Source organism: Lepidochelys kempii, chromosome 12, assembly GCF_965140265.1.
Source record: "Lepidochelys kempii isolate rLepKem1 chromosome 12, rLepKem1.hap2, whole genome shotgun sequence".
Taxonomy (NCBI): Eukaryota; Metazoa; Chordata; order Testudines; family Cheloniidae; genus Lepidochelys; species Lepidochelys kempii.
This window is the reverse complement of record NC_133267.1, coordinates 23408854-23433824: the sequence shown is the minus strand read 5'-3', so window position 1 is coordinate 23433824 and position 24971 is coordinate 23408854. Positions and strand designations below refer to the sequence as shown.

General features: G+C 45.4%; 1 non-coding gene across 1 annotated transcript; it reads right to left on the bottom strand.

The window, feature by feature from the left end:
• Nucleotides 1-22756: 22756 nt before the first annotated feature.
• On the bottom strand, nucleotides 22757-22830 carry TRNAT-AGU (transfer RNA threonine (anticodon AGU)). The gene has a single exon. It is a non-coding gene; the product is annotated as a tRNA-Thr (tRNA).
• Between the last annotated feature and the right edge of the window lie 2141 nt (nucleotides 22831-24971).

Here is a 24971-nt window from a genome sequence, read left to right as displayed (position 1 = left end):
AGATGGGAGGAATGGAAGCCTAAGCACAGGTGATAAAATAAACATTTTGCCAAAAACGGAAGATGCCTTTGCCACTGGATGGTGGGTCTTTGCCCATGCATGCCGTTGATGATAAGCAATATGGGAGGATTACTGACCTTGCACATCCGCTTTTCTGAAGGTAACATCTTGCAGGATCCTCATTCCGGTACACTAGCTCCTTAGCACAGGACTAGCAGCACTCCTTGAGGTTTACATGTATTTATTTACCTTTCAGTACAATTGTAGTGTCATACAATGCACTATTGGTCATTATATGCCACCCTTTCCCCATGTATAAGAACATTCCAGTGATTTCCCAGATTGAGTGGGAGGCAAAGCTTCAAGAAAGAAAAGACAATCTAAAATGATCAAAAAATACCTCTTGAAGGAAAGGAGAAATAATGTGTGGGGAGGTTGGCATATGAGAGAGAGAGTCCTGTAAGACAAAAACCTGCAGAGAAGCAGAATTAGAGGTAGGTAATTTTCCCTTCTCAAAAGACATCATCCATGAAGGATTCTCACTTCCTGGAAACTAAAAAACTCAACAGATGTTCCAAAAGAAAAACAAGAGAAAAGCTGCAACAATCAGCAACAATAACAAAATCAAACACCAACAACAGTGAGTACAGTGAAAAGTATATATTTTTAGAATTCTCTTATAAAGTCATCATAAGACTGTAGAAGGAAACAGCAGTCAGAGACAAAATTCCATGTAAAAGTAACTAACTGAAAGGAACTCTGCTCTTTATGGAGGTTTGAGAGTGGCACAGTTTTAGTGTAATGTAGTTCTTTCTTATACTACAGACATACCACAGATATCCCCACGTACCCATCTTGGCTAATGCATTCACAGTGATCAGTACTCAAATATCCTTTGTTGTAGCATATTTTCCTTGACAACACGTTCTTGCACTTGCCACATTTTTAACAGGTGCTGTGAAGATTAAGTATATTTAAATTTATAGGTCAAGTAAAATTAAAGCATTTATAGGTCAAGTAAAAATTAAATATTTATGTTTGTATTTACTTTGTCAAAAATATTTAGATACTCACTATACTTTTCTGTTTCAGTCGCTAAATCAACCAAGAATCTGCTTTGGGAAATTTTTATAATTAGCTTTCATAACTTCTGTCATTACTCAAAGACCCCTTAAAACAGTAGCCAAAAAAAAGTAAGAACCAAAATGTATGCATATATGCCTGTTTATATTGTGAAATGCAAAGGGAAGCTGCAGCCTGTGTGTAATATACATGGATTTAGGACAGTATGCACATTCTAATAGATTATTCTATTAAGACATACTTGTTAATTTTAGAAAGTAGAGAGACTATTATGACAATTACAGGTGTCTTTATTAGCTAAATCAAATAACTGTCTTCCACCCTCTTTTCAAAAGGCAGAAATCCAGAATGAATTTTCAGCTCCATAACAGGGACATTATATTAACTTGAAAAAACAGGTCTAAAGAGATTTCATTTAGTACTGTCCTGTTGTTTCAATAAGCAACATGACATTGATCCATTTCTGTAGCTCTATTACAGCTAATTCTTCTCATTTCCTTTATCAGCATCAACTTTTGAATTCCATGAGTAGTTCATTTAGGGCTTGAGCCTGCACTCATTGAAGTCAGTGACCAAGCTCCTGCTGATTTTAATGGTGCAGGATCGGGGACATAAATCACAGAGATTTCCTACTCCTTAAAGATGAGACTCTGGCAAATATTTACCTGCCAAACAATTTTAAATATTTTATTCCACGTATATAGATTTACGTAAAGTACGGTAATCCCAGTTGGAAACAATCACAGTTACTTACTGCCATGCCTACATTTAGCTCTGCACCCTTCTGGCTTTATTTGTGGACAGTTTATTTGATGCATATACAGGAGGTCTCCTTAGAGTTTCCACAAGCCTCTGTAACTTGTCCATAGTACACTGGAAACGAAATAGGTATGCAATAAAACATTTGTGATACATAAATCTTGGTACACAAAAGCTCACAGTGCTTTCAATATACAACATAACTTTACATTAACTATTTATTAGTGTTTTCTTAACAAAGCCAAAGAATAATTTTCTTAAGCTCTGCCCTTTTCAGACAATTTTTACCATACTAGTCACTCACCAATATTTTCAATGAAGTATCTAGCCGTGGAGAAGATACATACAGAGTGGACAGATTTATATCAACTTCAGCCTCACAGTACCTACCAATAGCTCTCCAGCCAAATTAGGCATTATCAGTATCAGGCATGGGGTCAATAGTGCCAAGATAGAGCAGAAAAATAGATTTGATGCTCTCAGGACCTGCTTGTTCATGGTTGCTGACAGCAACCATGTCATCAGCTTGAGTCTCTGATGAAAAAATCACCCTGAAATTATTAGATCAGAAGGTCTACAAGATGGTACTAAAAGAGATGGCTAATTTGCTCTCATTTCCACTGGTGTAAATAAGAATTTGGCCCACAACATCTAACTAAAGCATAAGAAGTTTTACTAGCATCTTACTAAGAGACAAGCTAAGATATGTTTCAGAGTAGCAGCCGTGTTAGTCTGTATTCGCAAAAAGAAAAGGAGTACTTGTGGCATCTTAGAGACTAACCAATTTATTTGAGCATAAGCTTTCGTGAGCTACAGCTCACTTCATCGAAAGCTTATGCTCAGATAAATTGGTTAGTCTCTAAGGTGCCACAAGCTAAGATATAACAGCTTAGGGCACTATTCAGTCCAAATTCATATCTTCAACTCTGGCCTACGGAGGCTCCACCCTCCTCCAAGACTATGCTGATTTCACAAACTCTGACCCACCTGAGTGGCAGCATATATGGCAGTTGACCTCCTGGAAATAATACTGAGGAGCACGCTGAGTTCACTGTGTCCTCAATGTACAAAAACAGGAGGGAGATTTCTCCCATGGCGGCCAGGAAAAAATATTCATTTTGACCTACTGCACTGAGCTAACTATTCCCCTGGACAGATTATTCTTTTGTGTAGTCAATATACATAGCACTTCATGGCCCCAAAAGGCCACAGATCATTTTGGATGATTAGAGACCTTCACATCTTGAGATTCTGCATCAGCTAGTATAGCCTGATTCTCACTTTTTGAAAAGGAACATCACTTTCCTTCTAAGAGGTACAATCCTTATTATAGCTTTAATGCAGCGGTTCTCAGTACAAACTTTTGTACTGGTGACCCCTTTCGCAAAGCAAGCCTCTGAGTGCGACCCCCCCTTGTACATTAAAAACATTTCTTTTTATATTTAACACTATTATAAATGCTGGAGGTGAAGCAGGGTTTGGGATGGAGGCTGACAGCTTGCGACCCCCCATGTAGTAACCTCTCGACCCCCTGAGAGGTCACGACCTCCAGTTTGAGAACCCCTGCTTTAATGCAAGAGTTTGTAAGAAACAGCTTAAATAACCTTTATTTCCCAGGTAGTAGAATGAGAATCTTATGTAATCAAGATATGTTGTGAATATATCTTTATTTTACTTAAACCATAAAGCTGTATCTGAACAGTCTGGGATATCCTTCATCACAGGCACATGTGCAATTATCAAGGAAAAGGATCCCACAATTCTTACATTTTAAAGAACATGCTGTTAAAAAGAAGGGAGAAAAACAAAATGTTAGAACTCAGCTAGTGCAATGAAAGTTGCTGTTTAAACTGAGATTTTATTGCTTTAAAGTTATGGAAATAATGGAACTCCAGTACATTGGATAGGGAATATTTGCCTAGTTACAGTAATCCATTAATGTATATCTTTTATTACATGAAATTTAGCAATTCAAACAGCCATGAAGGATTCAGTACAACAGCACAACCCATGCCAGCAAAAGAAAAAATTTGCATTTGGACTGAGTAATTAGTTTTTGACTGAGATTGACATACACATTAAAACAGTCGTGAAAAACAACATAGTACTGGAAATAGCAAAAGACCCTCCTCAATAACTAGAATAAGCAGAATATTATTTGTTTAATACATTATTTGACAACCTTTGCTGTTATTATCAGTCAAATTATTTATTTGAAAATAATTTTTTGCGGGATTTGAACAGCTCTATAGCAGTTGAATACCCTTTGTCAAATGATTTAGTCAACAAATAAAAAAGCAAAGTTAATTGAATAATTTATATAATGAGTATTTTTCTGATATTCAACCAAATCAATAATATTTAGTTAACAGCACTCATTTATAATATATTCTCTGTGCTAAGAATTTCCTGTACATAAATTCAGAGGGAAATATTACAATGAATTTAAAAAATTTAAATGCTCATAAATGATTTGCTCTTACCAGAGGTTTGATTATTACACGTTACTTTCATGAGGGAAAAAAAGAGAGGAAAAATTAAACATGAAAAAGTACATTCTATTTAAGAAAAAGCAAGAAGTATCAGAAAGAGCTATAATTTAGTTAAGAGAAAAGTTTGAACTATTAGTTCTATTAAAAATGTTAGGGCCAGATTTTCAAAAAAGCTCAGCACTCAACAGCTTTATCTGAAAATAGGGAAAATTTGTCCCTTAACATTTTCTTATGCACTGTGCAGTAGCTAATTGGTACCATATAACTAAAAGGTCATTATGAACACTACAGTAGATAGGATAATTGTTGCTATCCTGAGACCACTACACAGCTCACATGGACAAAAGTCTACCCTGTGATATATGCACACAGCTTCTGTTGATTCAGCTTTCACTCCCTCCATTATTATACAAATTCTTTATTATCTTATTTTTGTTGTGTAAAATCCTGGCCCCAGTACAGTCAACGGGAGTTTTGCCATTGTCGTCAATGGGAGTCAGTTCTGTTTTATCTTCCCAACTAATGTTGCAGACATCCCCATACATGTATACCTTGACCACGACGTAACTACCATTGTACAGTTTGAAGGAGTGGAAGTATCCATTGCAAAAAGAAATGGAAGAGGATTCCTTTTTCCTAATTCTTTAACCATTATCTTCTGAATTCTGTAAAGGCAGAGATGGACTGTTTGTTTTTCTGTTGTTGCCGAATAAATTGTAGTCTGCACATTGCCCCTTGTAGGGTTCCCAGCCTCATCTTTTGAATGTACTGTGCAGGTTTCCTTTGAGGACAAGGGCTGAGAGGTCAGATATGGAGTGATTGTTTTGTGAAAATTATTCTCCCCTGGGTGCTATGGCAGTTTTGTCTTTTATCATTTTTCTGTGCAAATTTATTCAAGAGTGTAGTGATTGTCTGGTTTCACCTACACAGTTACTGGTGCATTTGTGGTGCACTGGATGAGGTACACCACAAGCTGGGAGAGGCATGCATAGGACTCAGAGATCTTGAAAGGTGCGTAGTGGGGATGGAGCATTGATCATCATAGCAGTGTAGATATGTCTGCAGGTTTTATGTCTGTTGTTATGGCAGGGTCTGGTGCCATTTTGAGTTGGTGGGTCCTGGTCTGCGGGTAGTTTGCTTTTGATGATAAGCGTGGCAAGGTTGGGGGATTGTTTGAAGGCCAGAGGAAGGGATTCAGGAAAGGTTTCTTTCAGGATGTGGTCCCTAACAAGTATCGGTTGTAACTATTTAATTATACTGTTTGATGGGTTCCAGTGTGGGGTGGTAGGTGACCAGTAGGGCTGTGCAGTCTGAGGGTTTTTATTTCCTGTATTGAAGCAGGTTCTCTTGGGGTATATAGTGGTTCCTTGCTTTCAAGTGGGGAGGGAGGCCACTTTGCCTTGCTGCGTCAGTCAGCAGCACTCAGACTCAGGTCCCGCTGGCGGGGCCAAGCAGTAAGCAGTTTATAGTTCATAGCTTCCTAGCAGGACAAACAATGGTTAACAGTCTGGAGCTCTAGCCCCCTTGGGCAGGGCAGAGCAGTGAGCAGTCTTTAGCCCAGACTCTCCCAGCTAGGGCTACCACCAATCAAGAGTCTAGGGCTCTGGCCCTCTAGGCGAGGCAGAGCACAAGCAGTAATTAATGGGGCAGACAGTAATTAATAATCCATAAGGGAAGCTCTGGCCCTTGGGGAGGGGCAGAGCAGGGTGCAGTCTTTAGCCTAAACCTCTGGGTGAAGGCAGACAGCAAACACAGTAGGGAAGCTCTGGCCCTTTGGGCAGGGCAGAGCAGGGAGCAGGTGTTAGTCTAAGTCTCCTGGTGAAGGCAGCCCACAAACAAACAGTCTGGAGCCTGCAGTCTCCTGGCTGGGGCAAGCCACAAGCAACACACAGGCCCTCTGGCCTGGGGTGAATAGCCCACCACGCAGGGATGGGGTTGGTGGCAGGGGGTAGAGGGACCCAGGCCTACCCTACTCCACTGGGTCCCAGCCCAGGGCCCTAACAGTGGCAAATGGTTCCACCACTGGGTCAACAGGGATCCTACCGAAACATGCTGACTCATGCTCCAGCAACAAAACCAGACTAAAGTCTGGTTTTCCTGGGCTACTTTCTACCACAGTCTGGGGGAGTCCCTAGTCCAAGGGTCCTCTGTCTCCTCAGGGTACACTGTGGACAGCAGTCCTGACAACTCTTCTCCGGAGTCAGTCTCCCCCAGGGCAGGGCACTGCACAGCACAGGTTCAGCTCCAGAGTTCTGCAGCGGGCTGGCGACATCTGTCCTTTTCCCTGGCTCCTGCTCAGTTGAGCTGCAGGGCTCTCCCTGTATACATCCTGCCCTACCCCAGTACTTCTGATGAGAGGTGTGGGGTGGCTTTGGCTCCACCAGGGAAAGTGTAGTGGTCCCTCACTCTCAAGTCCAGAGGGTGGCCACTCGGCCTCACTACAGGGTATTTGGGTGACCTGTTCCATGATGTGATATACTTCTCTGGTGGAGTGTCCTTGTTTGGAGAACGTGGTTTTAAGTACATTAAGGTGAGTATCCCTGACTTTCTTCTCGGAGCATATTCTATGATAGCTGAGTGCCTGGCTGTAGATAACAGATATCTTAGTGCATTTGAGGTAGTTACTGGATCTGTGAAGGAAAATGTGGTGATCCGGGGGCAACTTGTATATGGTTGTCTGTAGGGTTCCATTGTTGAAGTTGATCATGAGGCAGTGGTGTTCTAGAGGGAGTTTGATGACTGGGTCATGATGGTTGAAGTTGTGATGGAAATTCATGAGGGAGTTTAAGTCGTCTGTCCAGAGGATGAAAATATCATCAATGAATCTCAGGCATTGGTTTCATGGTGCATTTGTCCAGAAATCCTTCATCAAGGTAGCCCATGAAGAAGTTGGCATATTGGAGAATCATCCTAGTACCCATGGTGGTTCCCATGGTTTGGACCAAGTGTTTGTTGTTGAATGTAGAATTGTTATGAGTGAGGATGAAATGGATGAGTTTGGTGATGTGTTTGGGATGGAGATCAGAATGTTGTCCATTGTCATGTAGATATCTGAGGCAGGCAGTGATGCCATCCTTGTGAGAAATGTTGATGTATAGGGAGATGACATCCATGGCAGCAAGAATGGTGTTCTGAGGGAGGTTGTTAATATTCTGGAGTTTCTGGAGAAAGTCAATTGTGTCCTGGATGAAGCTGGACCTTTGTGTGGTGAGTGGTTTGAGGATGGTTTCTATGAGTCCTGATATTCCTGGGACATTAAATTCATAACTTTGCGAAACACTACAAATCTTGGTCTTAATAAAGACACTGGATTTATGGCTTATTACAACAATCTGTAATGCCCTAGCCCCGTTTTTTTTGTCCTATGACTCCAGAGCTGTTCACCTTGAACTTATCTAAACAATCTATTCCACTGTTCCACCTTGTATTTAGCTCTGACACTCAAAGACCAGGTCTACACTACAGACCTATATGAGTATAACTACGTCATTCAGGGGTGTGAAAAATCCACATCCCTGAGCAACACAGTTATACCAACCTAGTCCCCCCTCCCCCATGTAGACAGGGCTATGTCAACAGGAGAGCTTCTCCTGTCAGCACAGCTACCACCTCTTGGGGAGGTGGATTAACTGCATTGACAGAAGAAGGGCTCCCATCGGCATAGGAGCATCTTCACTTAAGGGCTACAGCGGTACAGCTGTGCCGATGCAGCATTTTAAGTGCAGACCTGCCCTAAGTACCTTTCCCAGACTTGAAGAAGAGCTGAGTGTAACTTGAAAACTTGCCTCTTTTATCAACAGAAGTTGGTCCAATAAAAGATATTACCTCACCCTCTTTGTCTATGAAACATTAATAACAATAATGACTGAATGCACACAGGAAGCAGATCTTCTGAATAATAAGGAACAGGACTGGATTAAGTTTTTGTGGGACCCAGCACCCCAACAGTGGCCCCACCCCCCACTCCGCCCCACTTGGCCTCGTCCCCCGACGAGGCACCATCCGCACTCCACCCCAAGGCTCCACCTCCACTTGGCCTCATCCCCTGAGGCCCTGCCCACCACTCACACAGGGGGCAAAGGAGGGAGAAGAGCAATCGGGGGCAAGGGGAGGAGAGGAGTGGAGTGAGTGGCAGCCAGGGCCTGTGGGAAGAGACCAAGCAAGGGTGGGGCCTTGGGGCGGAGCACAGACAGAGCAGGGTTGTGGGGCCACTGTCTGGGTACCAGGGCCCCTTCTGAGCGTAGGCCCAGTGCCACGGCACCATTTGTGCCATTGTTAACTCGGTACTAATAAGGAACCATGTTTTACAGTCACTTTCCTGTCCACAACCACACTTTAATACTATTGTTTTACTTTGTAAGGCAATACTCTGAAAACCTTGTAACACATCCACAAGTAATTTTTAAAATTCCCATTAACAACATTCAAGTAGCAAACAACCATTTAAAATCTTTTCACAAACAGTAGAACCTTATTTTGTATGTTGACACCGAAGCAGTCAATGCAAAAAGACCTCGTTTTCTCAACTGCAGACTGTGGGCTACAAAAAAATACCCCCCGCCACACCCGAAGTTCAGAGCCGACATATTACATTCCAGCAAATCTTTTCATGACATGTACATCACATCAAATTATATAAAATGACAATGTGTAACTGGACATGCCTGTCACAGTCTGACACTTCACAAAATGGCATGCCAGGGAATATGAAACGGAAGTTTTACAAACTGGGGTTAATAGGGGAAGAGACTTCACTCAACATTTGCATCAAATGTTCTTTCCCAAACCTCTGTGAACAGTAAGTGTGCAGCAACGTTTGCTCTCTTAGGCAAGAAAATATCCACTCTGACAGCCTACAATCACTCCTACAATAAACAGCCACTAAACATTAGACTGCCCCTAAGACTTTTCTTCTTTAGGCAGCCATCTGTATGACAAAGATGGCCCCAATGTACAGATCTGTCGGCAGGAACTGTGTCTCTTTTTTGCTACTCCTAGAAGCAGAGAGCTGAAAAATCAAGTTTGATCTGGTCCATGTTTGGCAGTTCAAGTGATGATGCACTTGCAGGCATCTTCACTGAGCAAGGAGCATGAAGTCGCCATGCAACTGGGATAAGCTTTGGATAAAGTTTGGCAGGACAAGATGGGCTTCAGTACTGAAAAATATTCTGAGAAAATGTATTAGATATTATAATCTAGGATCTGAAGATCTTTCGGAGCAAATCCCTGTGGTTGAACATTTTCAAAAGCTCTGGCCACATTTTTTTTTTTTTTTTTGCAAAGGCTGTACAACATGGGATCTCACCTCACTGCTGGTCTTTCAAAAGCATCTTTTATGAAACCCCTGGATCCAAATTCTCAAAAAGTATAAATTTTGTACCCACAATTTTGACAGAAATCAATGGTGGATGAAAATGATTGAATTCACTCAGTAAAGAGATACATTATAAATATATTTTTAAATAGCTAAGTTACATGTACTACATCATTTCTTCTTGTAATTGTAGTAAATGCTGTAGTAAAGTCAAATACCATGCCACTGTAAATGATGCTTTTTTAATGGTGATCACTATATCTTTTGCAGGCACAAATCAGCATGCTAAATATGGGCATAAATGATCAAATGTAGACAACTGATTGTGCCAGCAATTAATCATTGGAGCAAAATCAGAATGCAGGTTGAGGCTTCCAAAAATTTGGCCCTTACACTTTATAAAGCTACAAGGTCTGTCACAGGGAGGGCTGGTCCCTGTAAATGATGCAGGTCCAGCTCCCCCGTGCCATATCAAGTGCAGCCATAGCAGCAGTAACAGTCATCGTTGTCAACATCTTTGGAGAAAGCTGCTGAGAGCAGAACGCTCTCGGCAGGCCATCCTTGGGAAGAGGGAGGAATTGGCTATGAGACTATATTTGGGACCTGGGAGAATGCTGAGGGCATGAGACCAGCAAGAGGGGTTTTCTGGCTGCTCTCCCCAAGCCAGAGCGCCAGGACTGGAGAGGGCTGAAGGTACTGTGGAAGGACTTGGACCCTGAGAAACTGCGAGATGACCAGGGAGAGTGAAGGATGCTCCAAGCAGACAGGCTGTGGGGGCTCCTACTGTAAAGAGCGGAGTTAGAAGGGCTGGTGTGTCTGTGCTGACAAAGGACAGGAGAGGGCTGCACTGGAGAGCTGGGGTGTGGTGAAGACATCAGGGCTGCATGTTGCATGTACTTTTGGGACTGTACTAAGGAATTTTAAATTATGGTTGTGGGATTCTTATGATTCATCTGCATGGGACTTCAGTAATAAATGAACCCCACAAGGGTTATATTTATACTTGGGAACACTCTGTGGGTATCAGAGAGAAACTGAGGCAGGCCTGCTGCAGGAGAGCACTCTGGGTGCAGCTGACCTATGGCAGGGCCAGATCCTCAGTTCTCATACGTGATTTTATATAATCATTAGGACAGAATAATCCCTGGCATTATGCTACTGAAATCAATGCCATTACAGCAAAGGTGAATTTGACCTAGTGTCTATATTAGAAGTTATATATGAAAGCAGTTTACTTCTCCTTGTCTCACCCTTCTCCTTGTCTCACCTACAGGAGCTAGACACTGCTGGGGCAAAAAAGAATTCCTCTGTGCAGTCTTGCAAAACTGTCAGGAATATTTAATGGCCCAGGCACAAATTTTATTCATGATTATTTTAAAAGGCTATTTTACTTATTCATCCCACATACATTTTGAAAACTGCTATAAAACCAATAACGTATGCCCCTATCTGTTCCAGATGGCAAGCATTTTATCTCTACGTTGTACATTGTAACATTTTCTTTTAAACTCTGGTTCCATGAGTTCATGAATAAAGATTAAATAGGTGCCTGCCAGAGGGGCGCTTGACCAAGTTGCTGTAACTTTAAGAAAGGCTTTCACTACTAAACGAGCAAAAACTAATTATATGCAGGTGGCAGGATAATAATCATTATATAGTAATTAATACATGTAGCTATGTAAAATCCAAGTTTCTAATCTGAAAGCGTCTTGGCTAGTTATTACAATGTACTGTGTACTACTTACAGAGGGCTATAGTTACAAACAACAGAGGTGAACAATCCAGGGCTTTGCATACCATTCACATATCCACATCCCATATACTTCATCCTTGCCCAGACAAGAAAGATACAATTTTTTTTAAAGTAAAAATCCACAGATGAGGACCAGGAGAATACTATGTACTTTATCAAATGTTAGAGAAGGACATAGTCACATTACCTCTGTGCAATGTCCACAGAGAGGACCTCAGCTGTCACTACTTTCAAAATTATACCAGCTTGCTTCATCCCACCAAGCCTTCGAAGATAAATAGATTCAAGCCTCCAGTTTAAACAATAAAAGAGTATATTTCTTCATTTCTGTACATTTCTTGGATATTCTATCTGTACATAACTTTAATGCTTCAGCATCCTTCTAGAAATGTTTATGTGAATGTTGTATTTTCTGAGGTAGCCATCTTGGCCAGAAACAATATTTCTTACTATTACTCAATAGGCCTTTATTCACCATTGTGTGCAGTTAAAAGTATCACTGTGAATTTACCGGTCCTTACCATTCTGCTTCTACAGTGTCCTATATAGGCTGCAAGAGGGTCAAAGCTCTCATTATAGGGACCAATTACACCTTGGTATGCATGAACAGATGGATCAAGTAGTCAATATGATGCCCTCACAGATGATCATGGAGAAAGGTTAGTCAGTTCACCATCCCTAAGTTAACTTTCAAGAATTACCTGTCCTCAACCAAGCATTAATTTGTTCCATTTAAATAAGATTGCAACCAATCTAGGAAACTGTCATAAGAAATTGGGCATTTGTCTTTCCTCCACTGTGTCCACAGCCATCTTTCAGTGTACTGGCTTTCAAAAGACTTGAGACATTTTAAAAGCAGCTTCTAACTATGCCATCACATGCTACATCCATTATATTTTTCTCTCCCCTGTCAATATCCAATATATTTCACTAGCACTTTCATGTAAAACTTTGAAATATTTTGAGACACAAAAATGAAAAAATTTTAGCCTGCAAAATATTTAAGTGTAAAATATGTGGTATATACATTGTGATATATAAGTCGAGCCCAATGTTTAAAGAACATCTCCTAGTGATGTATGGAAAACTACATAGAATAAAAATCTTTAGGGCAAAATTTTCAAGGCAAACAGAGGCTCCAATCCTGCAATCAGATCAAGCGGTGGGCAGACCCCTGAACCCACGCAGAGCCCAAATAAACTGGTGGATTTTGCTGATGCCATTGACGAGACCTGCTGTAAATGTGGCCTTTGTTGCACAAGTACTGGGTTTATCAATAAGAATAATACTTTGCACTAAAAAAGAGCTTTTATCCAGAAGCTCAGAGTGCTTCACAGAATATTAACTAACTCTCACAGCATCACTGTGAAGTAGGTAAGTAGTATTATCGCCATTTTACAGGCAACGAAATGGACTACAGAGAGTTCAGTGACATGCCCTGGATCAAACAGCATGTGAGTACCAAACCTGGGACTAGAACCCAGCTCTCCTGACTTCCAGGGCTGACTATACAAGATCACCTTTCTAGCAGTATGTTGAAAAATTAAGTAGGTCTTACTTGCCTATATCATTTTTAAATACACTGCTTGGCAGTATAAGTTAAATGCCTGGGTAGGGCCTTACCAAATTAACAGTCCATTTTGGTCCATTTCACAGTCATAGGATTTTTTAAATCGTGATTTTCATGATTTCAGCTATTTAGATCTGAAATGTCACAGTGTTGTAATTGTCGGGGTCCTGACCCAAACAGGAGTTGGGGGGGGAGTCACAAAGTTATTGGGGGGGTTGCAGTACAGCTACCCTTTACTTCTGCGCTGCTGCTGGTGGCTGCGCTGTCTTCAGAGCTGGGCAGCTGGAGAGCGGCGGCTGCTGGCCGGGAGCCCAGCTCTGAAGGCAGAGCCGCCACCAGCAGCAGAGCAGAAAGAAGGATGGCCTGGTACGGTATTGCCACCCTTACTTCTGCACTGCTGCCTGCAAAGCTGGGCCCTCAGTCAGCAGCCCCCGCTCTCCGGCCACCACGCTCTGAAGGCAGCACAGAAGTAAGGGTGGCATGCTATGGTATAGTTATTAAAATAACCTTCTGACCCCCTGCAACTCCCTTTTGGGTCAGAACCCTCAACTTAAAAAACGCTGGTCTCCCCCCGTGAAATCTGTATGGTATAGGGTAAAAGAACACTAAAGACCAGATTTCACAGAGGGAGACCAGATTTCACAGTCTGTGACGCGTTTTCCATGGCCACGAATTTGGTTGGGCCCTACCTATGCGCACTACTAGCTGTAACCTAGAGCGATATAATTGTATAAATTGTACCATTTTTTTTAAGTGACATGATGTTGCAAGTGCTGAGGGTGGGAAAGTCCCTGTAAAGCAAAGTAAAGTAAAACACACTTGCTGATGTCCCTGTAAAACAAAAATGGAAATATTTATAGGGAGACAGCTGCTCCAACCTGCTACTTGGCAGATGATGTATAAACTTTAAGGCTGTTTAAAAACTGGTAACTACACTCTTATGTTAAATGTAAGTGGCTTTCAGGCTACAGCAGTCCCCAGACGGTTAATTAGCACTGCCACAGAATTCAGATCTTTTTTAAATTAACCTTTCTTTTCTCATCCTTTTCTGTTCTTTGTTCCCTGTCCCTTTTGCTGCTCCAGACTCTTTAGACTGTGCAGCAGGGAGGAAGAACCAAAGAGAAAGGGGTTTGGGGATGAAGGGTCCAAAAACGAACAAAAGCCCCAGAGACTTGGGAGTCAAATAACCCTATAAAAATATAAAGAGAACATGGTCATACACATGTGCACACAAAAATCATTAAGATTAAATGTTAGCATTTGTTTCACATTTTCTAATTGCTTTACAAAACATTCTTCCATGGTATTTTACATGGCATAATATTTTTAAAGAATCATTTTAGCATGTATAATTTTCCAAATTTTTTAAAAGATAATATCAATTTTATGTTTGCATTAAAACTCTTCAGAGTCATGGTGATTAATTCATTTCTTGAGTGTTTGCTTTAAGTCCCAAGATACTGGCTAAATATTACCTAGATATAGGAGATAAATACGAGGAGAGAACTGGGATACCAATCCGGCAAACACTTATGGATGTCAGTAATTTTGAGCATGTGAGTGACCCCACTGAAGTCAATGGAACTACTCATGCAAGTCAATGAGTCTCTGTTCCTTGGCCCTGATCCTGCAAACACTTACGTACATGCTTAACTTGGATTTCAGTGGGCCTGCTCACAATTCATGTGTAACTATCTGCAGAGTCAGGGTCTGGATATACCGTCACATGGGTGTACCCACGTATTTGATCCCTCAGAGACAGAGGCTGAGTCCTGAATGATATTTTGGATTTCAAGTCACCTTTGTCTCTCAAAAAGTTTCACAAAACTTTGAAACAAGTGAATAAGAAATGGTGACTGACTTGGTTGTCTTCTTAAAATATTGCAAATTGGAAATGCTTAACTCTTCCTTTCAAAACAGAGTGGTTGCAAACCTTGGAAAATATACTGAATATGGAAAGACTGATACCACAGCAGAATGGAGACTGAATACATCCGATCAGCTTTCATATTATTTCAGGAATTTCTTTATAACATTTAACAAATAGGCTCATCCATACAAGACTCTTGACTCCTCTCCCACCTGAAGTCACTGGGAGTTTATGTACAGAGAGAGCAGTTTGCCTGATTGGCTAGATTTAAAACACGGAAAAAAACATATGTGATGTATTTATTTTATGTTAATTTATTTATGGAAAGAAATCAGTACCATGATTCATTCCAGGAGCATCAGCATTTTATAAATATAATTTTAAAATATTATTTATTTCTCACATAAGTAAACAGATATCTATATATCTATACATAGCTATATATCTGTTACTGCAGGCTGGGCTTCATTACTCCAGGTAACCAAATTAAAAAAAAAAACGGACTCATTCTTATGGAGTTAAGACAAATTGGATCTATGCTGCTGAATCTATTCAGATTTTGCCCCATTTCCTCAAATGTGTAAAAGTGTCTTTCAGACCGCCCATGTTCAAAAGTGAATTTATCAGCCCACTCCTGAGCTATGCTGGCTAACTCACCATGCCATTCCTGTTGATAAACTGTTAAAGAATATTTGTTATTGGTTTTGATATAACAGTTCAAATACAACATGTTGTAAGTGTACATTACTCTTACCTCATCTAACAGATTCACTCTCATGTAGAAAGTGTTCATAAATGTCTGACTTCACATAAGCATTTCTTCCTGTGTGCAGCATTTCTTCAAGCTGCAGGACATGTGTATTGTCTGCACCACATTTAGCAAAAAAGATTCTGAATAAACATGTCCCCATAAGAGCAACAGTGCAGAGACTGACATAATACTTTATCCAAAACAGACCAACACAAAACCAACCTCCACTAGGGTTGCCAACTCTCACTGAAGCTATTCTGGAAGGCTGTTTTCCCCAACATGACATAATGTCATTTTCTTAAAATATCCTATTAAAATCTCCTGGATTACTTTCAATAGTCACCGGGAGATCAGTGCCAATTCTGGGAGACTCCTGACCAACCCTGGAGGGTTGGCAACCCTAGCCTCCACTAGTGTGTAAGAGCTAGGAGCAAGTTGGTTTAGTTACGTACAGTATGTGAGAGAATTGCCAAGACACAGGATGTTCATGCTCATTTTGCTAGTGCGTGAAAGGACTACTGGAAAATCTGGAGTAACACCACTAATATAATCCATAATTAAGGTTAAGATTTTGTCACAATTGTTTTTAGTAAAAATCGTGGACAGGTTGTGGGCAATAAACAAAAATTCACTGGAGCCCATGACCTGTCTGTGATTTTTACAAAAAGTAGCCAGGAGGGAACGGGAACGGGGGGAATGACAGCTGGAGTCTTATGGGGGAGGCACTGACAGCCCGACCTCCTCTGCGGGGGGGGGGACACAGCCCTGGCCGCAGCCATAGGTAAGAGGTGCACACAGCTCTAGTTCTGCCCGCACCCACACAGCCCCCAGCTCCAGCCATGTCCAAAGCCACAGGGCAGGGGCGCGCAGTCTCGGCTCCAGACGCAGCCACGGGGGCACACAGCCCTAGCTTTGGCCACAGCCACAGAGGGTGAGGGGCGCACAGCCCCAGCTCCGTCCCTGGCCACAACTGCTGAGAGCTGAAGCTGAAAAAGTCATGGAGTAAAGTCAGGGAATCCATGACTTCCATGACCTCTGTGATTAAATCATATTCTTATCTGTAATAAAATTTCCTCTGATGTGGATTTGTGACCAGGGTTTTAGCTCAGAACTGATTCTAAGAAGTTGTGTAATTTTGTTCTTATCATACAATAAGATCAAAGAAGTAGAAAAATGCTTTATACAAGATTTTACTTTTTGTAAATCATCGTTTTCTATGCAGCTATGGATCTATACTCCAATAGTTAATGTCAGCTGGAAGCGTTATGGGCAGGCTCCTTAGTGGTTTCTTTTTCTTGGAGTTTTCTTTACAATACTAATCAGTGAACTACTGAAAAGTATCATAGTGTGATATGATAAATATGGCCTTAATTTATTCTTTCATTTTAATTTTTTCACATTATAGTTCTTTTGTTTTCCTCCATACAACGTTTATATATAAAGTCTGTACAAGGGAGTTTATTCCCAAGATACCCAGATACTCCAAAATACATTTTTTTCAGTTTTCAATGTAAAATTTGTTTAATGTCTGAAGTTTCTTTTTGGATTATGCTTACTATTTATATTGCCTATTATTAAATATTATTTATATAGTACCCTATAAATAAATACAACTGAAAGATCCCTGTTTGAGCATCTTACAATCTGAAGCTCTGATCCTGTAAATTAGACGCATGCATTCTGCCTGTGCCCATTCATAGCCCCAAAGGGATCTATCTGTATAGGCAGTGTTATACCAATAAAATAAAAACCAGCAGGATCTTATTAAAGGAGAAAAGGCAAAATACCACATTTATTGTGAATACTGAAAGAATCATAGTAAGCAGTTAGTTATAGCTATAACATTCCATTCAATCTCATATTTATTCACACATTCATTCATACACACACACACAGGTTGTGCAAGGTTGTTATCATAGTTACCAGCCTTAGAGTTGCTCATGCCAAGCCACTGGCCAGGTGGCCTGGACATGAGGAGGGAGCAGGGCCTTGTCAGATGCACATCTGATGCTCCTGGAAGTTGGTTTGCAGAATCAGACCCCAAAGTTCTCACTTTCTAGAGTCCATTTTTATAGGAATTTCTTCCTATGCCAGTCTCTGGGAATTGCTTCATCATGCTGTTGCTGAATCAATCAGCAGATGGCACATTCCTGATGGCTCCGTGCTGCCAGATGTTATCTTGTTCTTTGGTTCTCCCATTCTTGAGGCTGTTGGGTGGATTCCAGTCTGCCCTCTGGGGTCCTCTGGTTATTTCCACTTGACGCCTTCTTCAGCAGATGGACACTGGATTCTTAGGCTGGCACCTCCCTGATCATTCAGTTATTATCCACACCAAGCATCCATCCACATACATCCTCTATCTCTATTTTAATCACAATTATTAACAAAGCGAGATGAATACAACAAAAGGGTGGGGAGTCTCTGGGTGCTGTTTCTATTGTTACAGAGTATTGCTTTGAGTCTCTCTCTGTGTGAGTAGTTGTTGTTACAAAGAATTGCTCTGAGAGCAGACTCTGTCTTAGAATGTACTAACACAATTAGCAGCTTGCAAGTTTCACACATAGAGGGAGAGAAACAGTACCAAAAACCAAGAGACCTCTTAATTAGTAATACCCTGGAATTTAAACTATGGGGAATCAAACTCATTTGTGATTTTAATATAGAACTTCTTTAATATGATCCAACAACAGGATTCTGCCCATGCAGATCTGATAGCCATAGGCTCTGGTTCTGCACACATGCAAATGAATAACTTAAACAACCACAAATCAGAAGCTGACAGTATGAATAAGGAACTGGGAGAAAGGAACCAATTTCAGTCTCTTGTAACTTTATTCACATGAAGAGCCTTAAAGGTTATAACATTTCACACATGGCTAAGGTTACTCACATGTGTAAGCATCTGCAGGATTGGGACCTTCAGGCTCTAATACTTTACTTAGGGCGACCAGCTAGCAAGTGTGAAAAATCGAGATGGGGGCAGAGCGTAATAGGCACCTATATAAAACAAAGCCCTGACTATTGGGACTGTCCCTATAAAATCGGGACATCTGGTCATTCTAACTTCACTTCATTGGGGTTACTCACTACACCTGGTAATGTTTGCAGGATCCGGCCTTTTGCCATTAGATTTAGAGACAAATTTTTCTCTCATTTACCCTGGTGTAAGTCTGGAATAACAGTACTGAAGTCAATGCAATGGCATAATGGAGGGCAGAATATGGCTCGTAAATGTTATATATAGGTTCAGATTTGAAATGTTACGTTTTTCCCCCTATGCACCCAGCATTACTACGGCACAGAGAATTTGTTACCACTTTACACAGGGAATAGACTGATTTATTTGTGAAATCCTTCAGTAGGGGAAGCCAAATAAAAAGTCCCAAAGCTGTTCAGTGATGTCAATACCTTTCTGTAATACATTTCGCAAATATAAATGCCAAGTATAGAAAAAAGAGAGGAGAAAAGAGTAAGTTCATTCCCTAGCTAAGAAGATATTGAGGATTTAGAGCCAGGGAACAGAGAGTTTTGAGGTGGGAATCTCCCTGCCTTTTTGTGAATGAAAATCTAAAAAACCTTTTGAAAGGCTGAGGCCTTTGATACTATCTTCAGCTCATCAAGGAATAGGCACCTCAAAATTCTTTTATAGAAAACTGAAATTGCCGACAGCAACGCAAACATACAACACCACAACTTATTTAACATTAAACATGGACTAGACACTCTAAGCCTTTACAGTAAATACGTATGATTGTCCTTCAGTTTGATTCAAACTAACACGCACTTTAGCTATCTCTAAAGCACGTGTTTAAACATTCTAAAATATTGATTAAACATACTATGAGAAGATACTTTTCAAAATATAAAAATAACCAATTACTTGGTATAACTTCAATTACAGCAACATGGGTCAACTCAATATTCTATAGGACAAGAATAATGGTGATAGGCATTGTAAGTCTGTTGTTAAATAAACTGCCTAGTAGAAAACACCATATTGAAATATTATTAAATCCCGACTATTAATCATCCTCAGGTTGGCAATGACCCAGAGTAATGTATAACATACACCATAAATAATAAGTAACCACTTTCTATCCATTACCCGTTTGATGTAAAATTGATGCATTTAATAATACATGCTGCTTTGAAATTACTGAGATGGCAATAAACAAAGAAAACCCTGTTAACTCATTTAGACAACCTCTGGCCTCATTAAAGGCAATCTGGAAAGCAGTGTACAGAGGTAACTTTTCTTTCTGTCCTTTTTTTCTGAACCTTGCTCTTCCGATCAAAAGAGAAGCTTAGTATCTCTTGTTCGAACAATTAGAGAAGTATTGAGTTCAGGACATATAAAACACATCAGCTAAATTTTATTTGACAAAAAAAAGGGGATCATATCATACTCTCTAAACTTGTCAACTTCTTAAGGTACAGCTTGGTTATAGATACTTAGGGTGGTTAAAATAAGCCCACTGGTACAAACCAGTAAATACTGAAGAGCCTCCGCTCCTGACTTTCTGCTAGGGAATGCATTAGCTCCTTCTCCGGTAAAGGATGGAGCTGTTGGTGGGACAAGAGCCTCCCAGAGAGCAGCCACCTACCAGCCTGAGCACATTGGCAGCTGGAGCATCCATCTTCTGACTACAGTTGTGTATGTCCCGCAGTAGCGGGATCTCCTCTCTAGCTTAATCAGTTTTGTGAGGACTTCGTAGAGCCCACCCCAAGGAGAGAAGCTGGAAAAGCAGTAGCCCCAGCAGCTCGGGGAAAGACTTCATCTCGTGTATTGGGGCTACCTGCTTCTGCCTGCTGTGAGGGCAGGGCAGGGCAGGGCAGGCAGTGGTCAGGGCAGGGCACTGTAAGAACTGACCATGCAGCTTGCAGGGCAGGGTGCCAAGCTTTACGGGTGTAAGGCAAGCAACAGATAGGTCAGGGTGCCCAGCACTGTGGGTGCAGAGCAGTGAAGAGAGCACAGGCGAAAGAGAGCAGGGAAGGATGGGGGGCTGCAGGACAGGACACCAGGTACAGTTGAAGGTATGAAACACGGAGGTCACTGGGCGTGGAGGCAGGGCAGCGTGTCAGGCCGTCTGGGTACAGCGGGCACAAAGAAGGGAACTAGACACTGGGTGCCGCAGCGCAGCAGGCGGGTGGCAGGGAGGGGGCAGGCACTACGGGCGCAGCGCAGCATGGGGCAGGGCACTACGCGGGGCGGGGAGGGGTGCGGCGCAGCAGAGGGCAGGGCACTACGCCGGCCGCAGCACAGCGGTGGGCGGGGCAGGGGCAGGGCAGTACGCGGGCGGGGCGCGGCGCAGCGGAGCGCGGGGGTAGGGGCAGGGCAGTACGCGGGGCGCGGCGCAGCGGAGCGCGGGGGTAGGGGCAGGGCACTACGCGGGGCGCAGCGCAGCAGGGGGCGGGGCAGGAGCAGGGCACTACGTGGGGCGCAGCGCAGCGGGGGGGCAGGGCACTACGCGGGGCACAGCGCGGCAGGGGGGCGGGGGAAGGGCACTACGCGGGGCGCAGCGCGGCAGGGGGTGGGGGCAGGGCACTACGCGGGGCGCAGCGCGGCAGGGGGTGGGGGCAGGGCACTACGCGGGGCGCAGCGCAGCAGGGGGGCGGGGCAGGAGCAGGGCACTACGCGGGGCGCAGCGCAGCAGGGGGGCGGGGCAGGAGCAGGGCACTACGCGGGGCGCAGCGCAGCGGGGGGGCAGGCACCACATGGAGCGCAGCGCGGCAGGGGGCGCAGGGCACTACGCGGGGCGCAGGGCGGCAGGGGGTGGGGGCAGGGCACTACGCGGGGCGCAGCGCGGCAGGGCACTACGCGGGGCGCAGCGCGGCAGGGGGGCGGGGGCAGGGCACTACGCGGGGCGCAGCGTGGCAGGGGGACGGGGGCAGGGCACTACGCGGGGCGCAGGGGGGTGGGGCATTACGAGGGGCGCAGCGCAGCAGGGGGTGGGCGCAGCGCGGCAGGGGGTGGGGGCAGGGCACTACGCGAGGCGCAGCGCGGCAGGGGGGCGGGGGCAGGGCATTACGCGGGGCGCAGCGCGGCAGGGCACTACGCGGGGCGCAGCGCGGCAGGGGGCGGGGGCAGGGCACTACGCGGGGCGCAGCGCGGCAGGGGGCGGGGGCAGGGCACTACGCGGGGCGCAGCGCGGCAGGGGGGCGGGGCAGGAGCAGGGCACTACGCGGGGCGCAGCGCAGCGGGGGGGCAGGCACCACATGGAGCGCAGCGCGGCAGGGGGCGCAGGGCACTACGCGGGGCGCAGGGCGGCAGGGGGTGGGGGCAGGGCACTACGCGGGGCGCAGGGCGGCAGGGGGTGGGGGCAGGGCACTACGCGGGGCGCAGCAGGGGGCAGGCACCACGTGGAGCGCAGCGGGAGGGCAGGGCACTACGCGGGGCGCAGCGCGGCAGGGGGGCGGGGGCAGGGCACTACGCGGGGCGCAGCGCGGCAGGGGGGCGGGGGCAGGGCACTACGCGGGGCGCAGCGCGGCAGGGGGGCGGGGGCAGGGCACTACGCGGGGCGCAGGGGGGTGGGGCATTACGAGGGGCGCAGCGCAGCAGGGGGTGGGCGCAGCGCGGCAGGGGGTGGGGGCAGGGCACTACGCGAGGCGCAGCGCGGCAGGGGGGCGGGGGCAGGGCATTACGCGGGGCGCAGCGCGGCAGGGCACTACGCGGGGCGCAGCGCGGCAGGGGGCGGGGGCAGGGCACTACGCGGGGCGCAGCGCGGCAGGGGGGCGGGGGCAGGGCATTACGCGGGGCGCAGCGCGGCAGGGGGGCGGGGGCAGGGCATTACGCGGGGCGCAGCGCGGCAGGGGGGCGGGGGCAGGGCATTACGCGGGGCGCAGCGCGGCAGGGGGGTGGGGGCAGGGCACTACGCGGGGCGCAGCGCAGCAGGCAGGGGCCAAGCACTGTAGGGCTCTGGGAAGCGGCGCAGGGGCCGCGGAGGGCTCTCGGGGCGGGGCCGGGGTGCCTGGGATCATGGCTGCGGGCAGGGCGGCCGCTGGCTCCGGAAGGGGAAGGGGGAGATCCGGCTCCATTGACGGCGGCGGCTCCTGCTGAAGCTGAACTGCTGGCAGCGGCGGCTCCGCTACGAGTCCCCGCCCTGGGGGACAAGCAGGGAGCGGAGATAAAAGTAACCCGGGGCAAAACGGGAGCCCGGCCCGCGCAGGCACCGCTGGGATTCGAACCCAGGATCTCCTGTTTACTAGACAGGCGCTTTAACCAACTAAGCCACGGCGCCGGCTGCTTCTTTGGGCGGCGAGGCGGCCCCATCCATGGCTCGGCAGCCACTCTCCGCACACAAAGGGAGGTGGGTGCTCGGACCGCGTGGGGCCGGGGTGCAAGCGACACCCCCAATACTCCTCGCGGTGCTGCGAGCCCGCTGCACAATACTGCGCTCGCTCCCATCCCCCGCGCCTCAGCGGCACCCCGAACAGCGCGGGGGGTGGGGGCCTCCCGCTGCTCTCAGCCCCTCCTAGCCTGGCAGAGGCACCCACCCCAACCCTCAAAGAGCCGGGGGCGGGGTGCACCTTGCCCTTGCCGCCCAGGGCTGCCGTACACCTAACATGTAGGTCACCCTAGCTAGGGCATCGGGGGGTGAAAAATCCACCGCCCAGCAGCGTAGCAGACCTCGGGCCGGCCTGGGCTCCGTGGGGCTGTCTGGCTTTGACATGCACCCTCCGGCCCGTGGCCTGGGTGAAGCAGAACATTTCCCACCTTCAGGGCCGGGCGGTTGAGGAGAGGAGACAAAAGGGGCAGTTGTCCTGGGCCTCCTTACTGAATGAGGGAGGCAACCTAGTGATAGAGGATGTGGAAAAAGCTAATGTACTCAATGCTTTTTTTGCCTCTGTTTTCACTAACAAGGTCAGCTCCCAGACTGCTGCGCTGGGCATCACAAAATGGGGAAGAGATGGCCAGCCCTCTGTGGAGATAGAGGCGGTTAGGGACTATTTAGAAAAGCTGGACGTGCACAAGTCCATGGGGCCGGACGAGTTGCATCCGAGAGTGCTGAAGGAATTGGCGGCTGTGATTGCAGAGCCACTGGCCATTATCTTTGAAAACTCGTGGCGAACCGGGGAAGTCCCGGATGACTGGAAAAAGGCTAATGTAGTGCCAATCTTTAAAAAAGGGAAGAAGGAAGATCCTGGGAACTACAGGCCAGTCAGCCTCACCTCAGTCCCTGGAAAAATCATGGAGCAGGTCCTCAAAGAATCAATCCTGAAGCACTTGCATGAGAGGAAAGTGATCAGGAACAGCCAGCATGGATTCACCAAGGGAAGGTCATGCCTGACTAATCTAATCGCCTTTTATGATGAGATTACTGGTTCTGTGGATGAAGGGAAAGCAGTGGATGTATTGTTTCTTGACTTTAGCAAAGCTTTTGACACGGTCTCCCATAGTATTCTTGTCAGCAAGTTAAGGAAGTATGGGCTGGATGAATGCACCATAAGGTGGGTAGAAAGCTGGCTAAATTGTCGGGCTCAACGGGTAGTGATCAATGGCTCCATGTCTAGTTGGCAGCCGGTATCAAGTGGAGTGCCCCAGGGGTCGGTCCTGGGGCCGGTTTTATTCAATATCTTCATAAATGATCTGGAGGATGGTGTGGATTGCACTCTCAGCAAATTTGCGGATGATACTAAACTGGGAGGAGTGGTAGATACGCTGGAGGGGAGGGATAGGATACAGAAGGACCTAGACCAATTGGAAGATTGGGCCAAAAGGAATCTGATGAGGTTCAATAAGGATAAGTGCAGGGTCCTGCACTTAGGACGGAAGAACCCAATGCACAGCTACAGACTAGGGACCGAATGGCTAGGCAGCAGTTCTGCAGAAAAGGACCTAGGGGTGACAGTGGACGAGAAGCTGGATATGAGTCAGCAGTGTGCCCTTGTTGCCAAGAAGGCCAATGGCATTTTGGGATGTATAAGTAGGGGCATAGCGAGCAGATCGAGGGACGTGATCGTTCCCCTCTATTCGACATTGGTGAGGCCTCATCTGGAGTACTGTGTCCAGTTTTGGGCCCCACACTTCAAGAAGGATGTGGATAAATTGGAGAGAGTCCAGCGAAGGGCAACAAAAATGATTAGGGGACTGGAACACATGAGTTATGAGGAGAGGCTGAGGGAGCTGGGATTGTTTAGCCTGCAGAAGAGAAGAATGAGGGGGGATTTGATAGCTGCTTTCAACTACCTGAAAGGGGGTTCCAAAGAGGATGGCTCTAGACTGTTCTCAATGGTAGCAGATGACAGAACGAGGAGTAATGGTCTCAAGTTGCAGTGGGGGAGGTTTAGATTGGATATTAGGAAAAACTTTTTCACTAAGAGGGTGGTGAAACACTGGAATGCGTTACCTAGGGAGGTGGTAGAATCTCCTTCCTTAGAG